The sequence below is a fragment of the Prunus mume genome, linkage group LG8 (genome assembly GCF_029339155.1).
Source record: "Prunus mume cultivar Tortuosa linkage group LG8, ASM2933915v1, whole genome shotgun sequence".
Classification (NCBI taxonomy): Eukaryota; Viridiplantae; Streptophyta; class Magnoliopsida; order Rosales; family Rosaceae; genus Prunus; species Prunus mume.
This window is the reverse complement of record NC_142705.1, coordinates 22444811-22454757: the sequence shown is the minus strand read 5'-3', so window position 1 is coordinate 22454757 and position 9947 is coordinate 22444811. Positions and strand designations below refer to the sequence as shown.

Sequence of the window (9947 nt, the reverse complement as noted above, 5' to 3'; positions counted from 1 at the left end):
GAAACTCCCTCGGTAAAAGTGTTTTTTCCGACCAAAAAATGTTATCCGTTGGAAATATTTCATGGGGCTGAAATTTATTTCCGACAAAGGAACTACCCTCGGAAAAAGTCTATAAGGTCGTCGGAAATGTAATTTATTTGGAGGGAAAACTTGGCGCCAATTTTATTAACGACAAAAACTATTTTTGTCGGAAATAAGACGATTATTTCGAGGGGTTTCTCATTCCGTCGGAATTGTTTGCCTATTTCTAGGAGCTTCTCATTCCCTCGGAATTGTTTGACTATTTCTGAGCAACTTCTCATTCGGTCGGAATTGTTCGACTATTTTTTTAGAGGCTTCTCATTCCGTCGGATTTGTCTATAAACAAAATTGAGTTTTTGTTATTACTTTGTATTTTATAATTCAAAATTAGATTTTTTGAGCTTTAAGGCTAAGAGAATGTCACAAGGAGTTTCTAGGAATTTTCGCTATATTTTTTTATTTTAAATTTATTTATTATGAATCATAAAAGTTAAATCTTAAAGAAATACTATGAAATAGAATGGATTGACATGTGTTAGCCTCTTAAAGGAACTATGTCAGTGTTTCTGATAGGAGGCCTATAATATGGCGACATGTGTTATTTTCTGACTATTTATTGTTTTTATCTTAAACAATTCATAAAAAAAATTAAATAAAAATAGTAAAAATGCACCGAAAATTGCTACAAACTCTTTTATCTTTAGCCTACTATCTCATAGCCACATATATCACTTTTTTTTTTTAATTCTCAGCCAACAGAAAGGGACAAGATCAAACAAACACAACTTACAAAAAGATTTTAAAAAGGAACAGTAAAACATTATGACATTAAAATAACACAACTTACACTTATTTTCATGCTCCATTATTGTTTGTGGTTGGTCAAACTCAAATACAACATCAATATATTAGAACATCATTAAATCAATGGTACTAAGCTCCGAATCTTCCCCAATTTGCATACAATCTAAGGTTATTACCTCACCTTTATTTCTCAAGTTTCTGATCTTTATTCAATGGTTGTTTGTTTGCTAATTAATTGGCTCCAATTTTTAGTTCTATTGATTTGTGTTTTTTTTTTTTGGGTTTGGTTGTACTTATTTGTGTAGTGTTTGGAAAACAAATTTCTAAATTTAACTAAACTATAGTCCTCGTTCGCGTTTAGTTATGCTATTTTCGGGCTTTAGCGTCCTTATCAAAAAATAAATTTATAGACAATTTGAATCATTTTATATTATATTATAGAAGAAGCCAAGAAAAAAGAATATAGTCAGGCCCTATATAAATTCTTGGTTCCACCATTGATTCCACATGTTTCAGTTAATGAGAATCATTGGATCCAATAAACAAGAGTGTTACGTGACATAATGTTTTGATTTGTTTATGAATAAAGTTGAGTTTTGTTATTACTTTGTATTTTTATAATTCAAAAATTAGATTTTTAGAGTTTTAAGGTGAAGAGGATGTCACAAGGAGTTCATAGGATTTTTTAGTGTATTTTTCTTATTTTTCAATTTATTTGTTATGAAATTAAAAGTTAATTACTATATAAAAAAAAGCATATTTGCGACGACGTTTTTCCGAGGGACGCCAAATACCCTCGGTAATAAATTTTGCGCTCGCTTTCCCCCAAATGTTTTTTCTCCTGCCGCCCTTTTTTTTGGCTCCATTTAAATTTTGTGTCTAACACTTTGCCTAAAAAAAAAAAAAAACCAAAGAAACACAAAAAAAACCCTAACTCGCTCTATCTCAAGCTTTTTCTGACCCAAACCCTCACTTCCTCCTTCTCATCTACAAACTCTCCAGTTCTCACAAATATCACTTTGAGTTGAACCCACACCCACCATCGCTCCATTTTTGCCGTCGTTGCTCCAATCGAAGAAGTCACTCGCCATCGCCGTCTCCTCTCATCATCTCGTCGCCGCTGCCTCTATCTCAATTTCAGGTAAGTTCCATCTCGTCTCATCTCACCTCAGTTATTTAGATACAAATTTATGAAAGGTAGAAGGAAGGTCTAGGTAGATCCGCCATCATATGGTATTGTGGGATCGTGAGTTCCATGATAGGTAGAAGGAAGATTTTTATTAGGGTAATTTCTGGAATTGGTCTCTTCTTTGGTTTCCATTATATTTCCTTGATAATAGATGGGTTTTCCATGTCTGCCTTTTGGTTTAGTAATCTTTTTGATCTGATGAAACCAGACCTCATCTTTGGTTTTCAGATTCTCGCTCCTCCCTGCCTTTCAATCTTACAAGGTTGTTTGCTCTTCCAATCAAGGTAATAATCTCAACCTATCCTTGCTCTTTATTTTAATTTTTTTATATAGCAATTTATGATTTCAGATTATACATGGTGGGAACCAGACCTCATCTTTGGTTCCTTCTGTATATTTGTCATCACTCTGTATCTTGTAATTTTGGTCTATATTTGAGAAGAGGAATTGGATCTGAATGCTTCATCAACTATTTAGAGAGGAGTGCTTGCAGAGAACATTATAGCCGTGTTTGCAGAGAACATTATATAGTCTTTATATATTTGATTTTTCATTTTCATTTGGGTCTATTGGTTGATTTTGAGTTATAGACAATAAAAAAAAAAAGAGAGATAAAAAACAGAGAACATAAAAGATTTTATAGAAATAATAAGATTAGAAAGAGAGATCAAAACATAGAATAGAAGCATACATGGTCATCCTACAAGTTAATAATAGTCAAATTGTACATGGTCATCCTATAAGGTAATAATAGGATACAGTAAATTCTTCTGATTTGTTCTTTTTCATTACTGTGTGTTTGATTAGGCATAATGACATATCATGAGTTTAGACTGTTGTATGTGGTCTATTTATGTCAATTGCCTGTGGGTCAATGGAGATTGTTCCATCACTTTTTTTCTCTCTTTCTCTCATATGTAAATGGGGCAAATTAACTTTCTTTTGTGTTTACACAGCATTGAAGATTCTTTTCAGATTGGACATGAGATTGCATCTGAAATTACTGCTATGAAACCAAATCCAATTGTTTGGAAGATGGAAAAAGTTTATAGCCCGTGCTTCCTCCTTATTAAGAAGCGTTATGTTGGTTACAGTTATGAAAGCCCTGAACAGATTGTCCATGACAGTTCGCAGGGATACATGTGGGGCTGTTGCCAAGACAATGGAGCAGTCTTTGAGACTTTTTTTTGAACATCAGGATATGTATGAGGTACAAAAGCATGTGCTATTCCTTTTGATTGTACTTGAACTGGTTTGATAAAATCAAGGGTGAAGAGCAAAAGATAGGACGTCCATTGGTTGTAAGTCAATCCATGTTCCCATGTTACCTCTTTAGTTTCATAGATATCTTGTATTTGCCCTGAGTTTTTTTTCCTTAAAATAGCTTTTACTGGTGGTTGACTTGATTTCCACGGTTAGATGATGACCTTTGTTTTTTTTACACAGGTTAGAGCATACTAACAGCGTCAATGGAAGCGGATTCTATCTGGAAGGGTGTCTCTTCAGGATTTTGTATTTGCAAAGGAGGTTCGCCTAGGCACCTACCGTGCTTGTATCTATTTTTCTGTTCTTATTTCATTACTGTCTGTCATGTATTGCCTTCTTGATATATTTGATTTAACACATTGACTAAAACTTTGTTTTGGAAACAGAACTAGCTCTGTTCTTGTTTTGGCAGGATAAACAAACAATGTTATTATTAATGGGAAGTAGCAGCAGCCCAGCATTAGTGAAGATTCAAAGGAAGCTATGAAGCATGCATTCGAACTCTTTAATGTTCGATTGGAAGTAGACTTTGGGACTAGTGATATAGGACATAGCTTAGGATTGTAATGAATATTTGTAATTTATTACATTTGTCTTTTATTAATGATGATATATACTATTCTTCGAACAACAATTTCTCAATTGAAATATTATTTATATTTTTTGACAAAATATTTGTACGTTTAATGCTTATAAATGTAGTCGGAAAAACTTTTTTTCGACAAGCTTCCATGTCAAAAAAGCACAATTCCAACGAATTATATTGATCACAAATAGTAATCTAGGGTCGGAAATACTATTTACGACAAATAGTCATTGGTCGAAAAAATAGTATGGCAAGAACAAAAGATCTCGATAAAAAATTATTTCCGATAGGTTCGCAAGTATTTGCGACCACATTTATTGTTGGAAATGAATTTGTATGGTCGCTTTGAAAATCTATTTCTGATAAAAAAAATTAGCAATATCGACGAAATATGGGTGTCGAAAATACATTATTTCGACGGAATGGTCGGAAAAAGTATTTCCAACCGGCGCTTTAGCGACGACTTCCGACGAACCTTGCCGTCAAAAGCGATTTCCGACGGCAAAAGGCTTTTTGTACCACAAAATACCCTCACTAAAGGCATTCTGCTTTGTAGTGTGTATTCCATCGCTCCAAGTCAGCTTCCGAAAAAGTATGTTGTGCACACTTGTGTGGAAACTGCTACCGTGAAGGAAATTGTCTTAACTGTGGAATTGAAAACCAATCTCTTGGGTTTTATAGTTACTTTAATGCCTAGTGGAGGATCTATTTGAGCTTTATATACTGAGTTGACATGACCAACTACATTGTAGTTTTGCACAAACTACATTGTAGTTTTGGAAACGGCATTGCAGTTTTCATTTAATTACAATTTGATTTTTGCTCTTTCCTTGACCTTCAACCTCACCAATTTGAAGAGTAGAGGCTACCTACATGAGGAATTGAGTGGGCAAGAGAAGAGTAGAACTACCCAAGAGCAAGGAAACTCAAAATTGGACTTTCGGAAACTACATTGCAGTTTTCATGTAATTACAATTGGATTTTTGCTAGTCCTTGGCCTTCAACCTCACAATTTGAAGCGTAGAGGCTACCCATATGAGGAATGGGGTGGGCAAGAAAAGAGTAGAACTACCCAAGAGCAAGGGAACTCAAAATTGGACTTTTGGAAACTGGAAATTGGAAATTGCATTGCAGTTTTTATTTAATTACAATTTGGTTTTTGTTCTTTCCTTGGCCTTTAACCTCACTAATTTGAAGAGTAGAGGCTACCCAGAGGAGGAATGGGGTGGGCAAGAAAAGAGTGGAACTACCCAAAAGCAAGGGAACTCAAAATTGGACTTTTGGAAACTGGAAATTGCATTGCAGTTTTCATTTAATTATAATTTGATTTTTGTTCTTTCCTTGGCCTTCAACCTCACCAATTTGAAGAGCAGAGGCTACCCATATGAGGAATTGGGTGGGCAAGAGAAGAGTAGAACTACCCAAGAGCAAGGGAACTCAAAATTGGTCTTTTGGAAACTAGAAACTGCATTGTAGTTTTCATTTAATTACAATTTGATTTTTGTTCTTTCCTTGGCCTTCAACCTCACCAATCTGAAGAGTAGAGGCTACCCAGATGAGGAATTGGGTGGGCAAGAGAAGAGTAGAACTACCCAAGAGCAAGGGAACTCAAAATTGGACTTTTGGAAACTGGAAACTGCATTGCAATTTTCATTTAATTATTATTTTTGTAGCTTTTATTTATTTATTTTTTATTAACATAATTGATATCTACATTGTATTTTTGTTGCAGTTTCTATTTTTATTTGCAGTTTCTGTGATGACACATATCCTTGGAGATTAGGTTCGCAATTGGGAGCTTGGTAGTCGGAGCTTCAGCAGTGTCCGCCGCTTGAAAGAGTGTCTTCCTTTGGCAGGGGAGAAGGCATATCTGCCTTGGTGTTAGTCGTTTTGATGTTGGATATGCTCGGTTGATTATAGTGTAAACAGTAGTCCCCCAAGTTCGCGGTTAAAAAGTAACTTCTGGGTTAGGAACTTGTGAGATTTTTGAGTAATCATGATCGAGCATTCCAGATTCAGTGGGAGCCGTAGGGCATTCCCTAGTCCCCCAAGTTGGCAAGCTAGAAGTTGCGTCAACCCTTGGTAGAGACGGTGAAAGTTGTGTGAGCTTCTAGAATTGTTGGTAGCTGGGTACCTGGGTGTCTTAGCAAAGGCTCAATGAATTGGAGCTGGGCTTCATTAGCGCCATTCCATCTGGTAAGGTTGTCTTCGGCAAAGGTAATAGACGGGTCCTTAGTCCCTAAGATGTAGCACCACACTTGATTTTCAAGGCATCTAATGGCTTTAGTAAGGCCCTTCCTTTTGCATGGCCTTTGCCATTTGGCAGGAACCCCCTTTTTATTTTTATTTTTATTTTTTACGCCTTGGGCCTTTGGTAATTTCGGCATGGTCCTTGCCGTTCGGTAAGTGACCAAGATAGCCTGGGCTTTCGACAACGAGTGCTTGTTGGGCCTTTTGGAGCTGGGATTGGGCTTGGCCATTGGGGATGGGCTCTTGGGATGTTGTTAGATCTAAGGTTTTGGGAGAGGTGTGCATGTCCCTTTTACATAAGACCTCATGCTGTTCGGCAGGGTCTTCTTCTTATCGCTCTAGTGTTCGTTTAGCAAGGTCTCACAATAAATTTTGCAAGGGGCTGGGCAATCGGCAAGGTCACCATCTTGAAGATTCGGGTCAGAGCTTAAGTGGGATTGCATCTCTAGGCATTAGATTGAGCCTTGCTGAATGGCAAGGCTGATCAGAAGCTATTTTCATGAGATCCAGTCGGTCGCAAGAGTTCGAGAGGTGTTGGTCACGGCTTCTGTAAGATGATCCCCTGGTGTATTGTATTTTTGTGTGGGTATTTTCGTGTATCCTCCACTTGAGCATATCCCTTGCCGTTCAACAAGGGTAGTTTTGGAACATTATTGGTCTTCGGCAGCTTAGTAGGGGAGTGGTCTAGGGAATTAGGCCTTCGGCAAGGGTAGAAAGAAGGTTTTTCGAGTTCCGTCTCCTTAAGGTTTCGGCACACATTCCTTCGCAAGGTCTTTTTAAGGGTGCTGTTCGGCAACACATGTGAAGAGAAGATTTTTCGAAGCCTCCCTTTGTCTGTTCAACCCTTGCCAAGGCAAGGGTGGATTGAATAATTTTTTATCTTCGAGAGACTTTGTAGTTTCGGCAAGGATGTACCTTTGTGGAGTAGGTACAAGGAATTTGAGAGGGAAGGTGAAGGGGTGCTAGGGTTTTCTCGTGAACCGAGGCGTTGGTACCTTTGAGGCTTTATAAATAGGAGCTTGGGGTGAAGAAGGTATCACACTTGAGACTTTGAGAAAAATTTCTAGAAGGTGAGAAGGAGAGGAGGAAATTCCGGCGAGATACACTAGTGGTGGTGTTGTGGCCAAGGTGATTTCCGGCCTCCTTCGTAATGGTGCGAACAAGATTAGACCTCATTTCCTTTGAACTTTTGAATTGAAATATCCTTTTTGGTATGAACATGTTGAAGACTAGGATGAGCACCTTGAATATGAGTATGAACTTGATGAACACCTTGAACATTGATATGAACTTGTTGAATGTATGCTTATAGATCAAAGAGCATGTAGGTGTGCCATCCTTTTTGTGTTCTTGTGTTTCAATCCTCTTTACATGTGCATTAGTTCCTTTTCCTTGTTTCTGCATATTGTAGATGTCTGAAAGTTCTAGTAGAGAAAGTCATGACCCCTTTGCCTTTGGTGAGAAAGATACTGAAAGTGAGGAGCCAAGTCAATATATGTGTTCCAAATGTGAGAGTTCCGAGACAGAGGGTGTGGTAGAAGGTGTTATAGAGAGTAGGATGGTAAGGTTCGAAGGTAAAGGGTGGAGCCATCAGTGGATTCGGGTTAGCTGCATAGACGGAGATGCTGAGGAATTATAAAGAGTTAGAGGCTATAGCTTATCGAGTTCTAGCGTTGCCTCATTCACCAGGTGGGCTCGAGCAATCAGCATCATCATTAGGGTGTGGGCGTAGCGTGTCTTTAGCTTCGATGGAGTGGAAATAAGGGTTGGTGTCCCTTTGGCGGCGAATACACTTACAGAGGTAAACCCGCCGAGCTGATAGAGTTTAGTGTCCCACCCTCGGTGGGCTTGAAGTTACCATTGTCGCCGATGTGGTTAGATATCCTTCGGAGGATGTGTGTTGATTTTTACGGATATGTACCAGCATGGCTTCAGATTACCGTTTCATTCTTGGCGCAGATCATGCTAGCTAAGTCGGGTATGCGCCAATACAACCCAACTTTGGATTCTTCGCATGGGGTTTACATTGCTTGGTGGTTGGCTAGTTTGGGGAGCCAACATTTCAGCATTCATGTACTTGTACTCGATTTCGAAGCAACATGGAATTTTGGTTAGTATAAGCCAATTCTGAAAGGCAAAAGAGAGGGTTATTTCATTAGTCGAATACCTTCTACTCAGAAATCCGAGGAACAGGTGGTGTTTGGCCTATGGTGATTGGGAGTGTCTGCCCGGGAAGATCGTCATCAAACATATTCCTGCTCACTTACAGTTTATAGGTCCTTAGTCCCCTCCTTCAAGACTTGATTGTTGTTACATTGTGTTTTAACTGCTTTTGTTCTTGGTTCTCCTTTGATTGCTTCTGCAACTATAAATGGCTAAGTAGTATCTAACCTTTGATGCAGGTTCGGTGAAGTGGGGGCCCATTTCCAAGGATGTATGTCAATATGACAACAACAAATTTGGTTAGATACTATTTCACTGAACCTGCACCAAATGTTAGATACTACTTAGCCATTTATAGTTGCAAAAGCAATCAAAGGAGAACCAAGAATGAAAGCAGTTAAAACACAACGTAACAACAATCAAGTCTTGAAGGAGGGGACTAAGGACCTATAAACTGTAAGTGGGTAGGAATATGTTTGGTGATGGTTTTCCTGGGTGGACACTCCCAATCACCATAAGCCAAACACAAGTTGTTACTCCAAGATTTCTGAGTAGAAGGCATCCGAGTAATGAAATAACCCCTCTCTTTTGCCTTTCGGCAATTGGCTTGTACCCACCAAAATTTCCCTGTTGCTTCGAAATCAAGTACATGAACTGCTCAAACATTGGCTCCCCGAAACCAGCCAACCACCAAGCAATGTAAACCCCATGCAGAAGAATCCAAAAGTTGGGGTTATATTGCCTTGATGCATACCTCAGCTTGGCCAACATGATCTACACTCAAGGATGAAACGGTAATTTAAAACCATGCTGGTACATATCCGTGAAAATCAACACACATCCCTCCAGAGGATATCTAACCATATCAGCAAGCAGTGGGTAACCTCAAGCCCACCGAGAGTGGGACACTAAACTCGCTCGGTTAGGCCACCTTTACCTCTGTAAGTGTATTCCACTTCGCCAAAGGGACACCAACCAGTATTTCCACTCCATCCGAAGCTGAAGCCACGGCTACGCCTACAAACCCGACGGTGATGCCGATTGCTTGAGCCCACCTCTGGTGTATGAGGCAAGGCCAGAACTCGATAAGCTATAGCCTCTAACTCTTTATAATTCCTCTGCATCTCCCTATATGCAGCTGACCCAGAATCCACTGATGGCTCCCTTCCTCACCTTCAAACCTTACCATCCTACTCTCTATAACACCTTCTACCACACCCTCTGTCTTGAAACTCTCACCATCGAAACACACATACTGGCTTGGCTCCTCACTTTCAATATCTTCCCCACCAAAGGCAAAGGGGGTCATGATTTTCTTTGCCAGAATTTTCAAACTACAATATGTAGAAACAAGGAAAAGGAACTAATGCACATGTAAAGAGGATTGAAACACAAGAACACAAAAAGGATGGCACACCTACATGCTCTTTGATCTATAAGCATACATTCAACAAGTTCATATCAATGTTCAAGGTGTTCATCACGTTCATACTCATATTCAAGGTGTTCATCCTAGTCTTCAACATGTTCATACCAATAAGGACATTTCAATTCAAAAGTTCAAAGGAAATGAGGTCTAACCTTGTTCGCACCACCATGAAGGAGACACTAGAAATCACCTTGGCCACAGCACCACCACTAGTGTATCTCGCTGAAATTTCCTCATCT

At 38.8% G+C, this 9947-nt stretch overlaps 1 long non-coding RNA gene across 1 annotated transcript; it reads left to right on the top strand.

Moving 5' to 3' along the window:
* Positions 1 to 1703: 1703 nt before the first annotated feature.
* On the top strand, positions 1704 to 3914 carry LOC103322623 (uncharacterized). The gene is made up of 4 exons (XR_016122956.1): positions 1704 to 1966; positions 2243 to 2298; positions 2971 to 3315; positions 3461 to 3914. It is a non-coding gene; the product is annotated as an uncharacterized LOC103322623 (long non-coding RNA).
* Positions 3915 to 9947: the final 6033 nt, after the last annotated feature.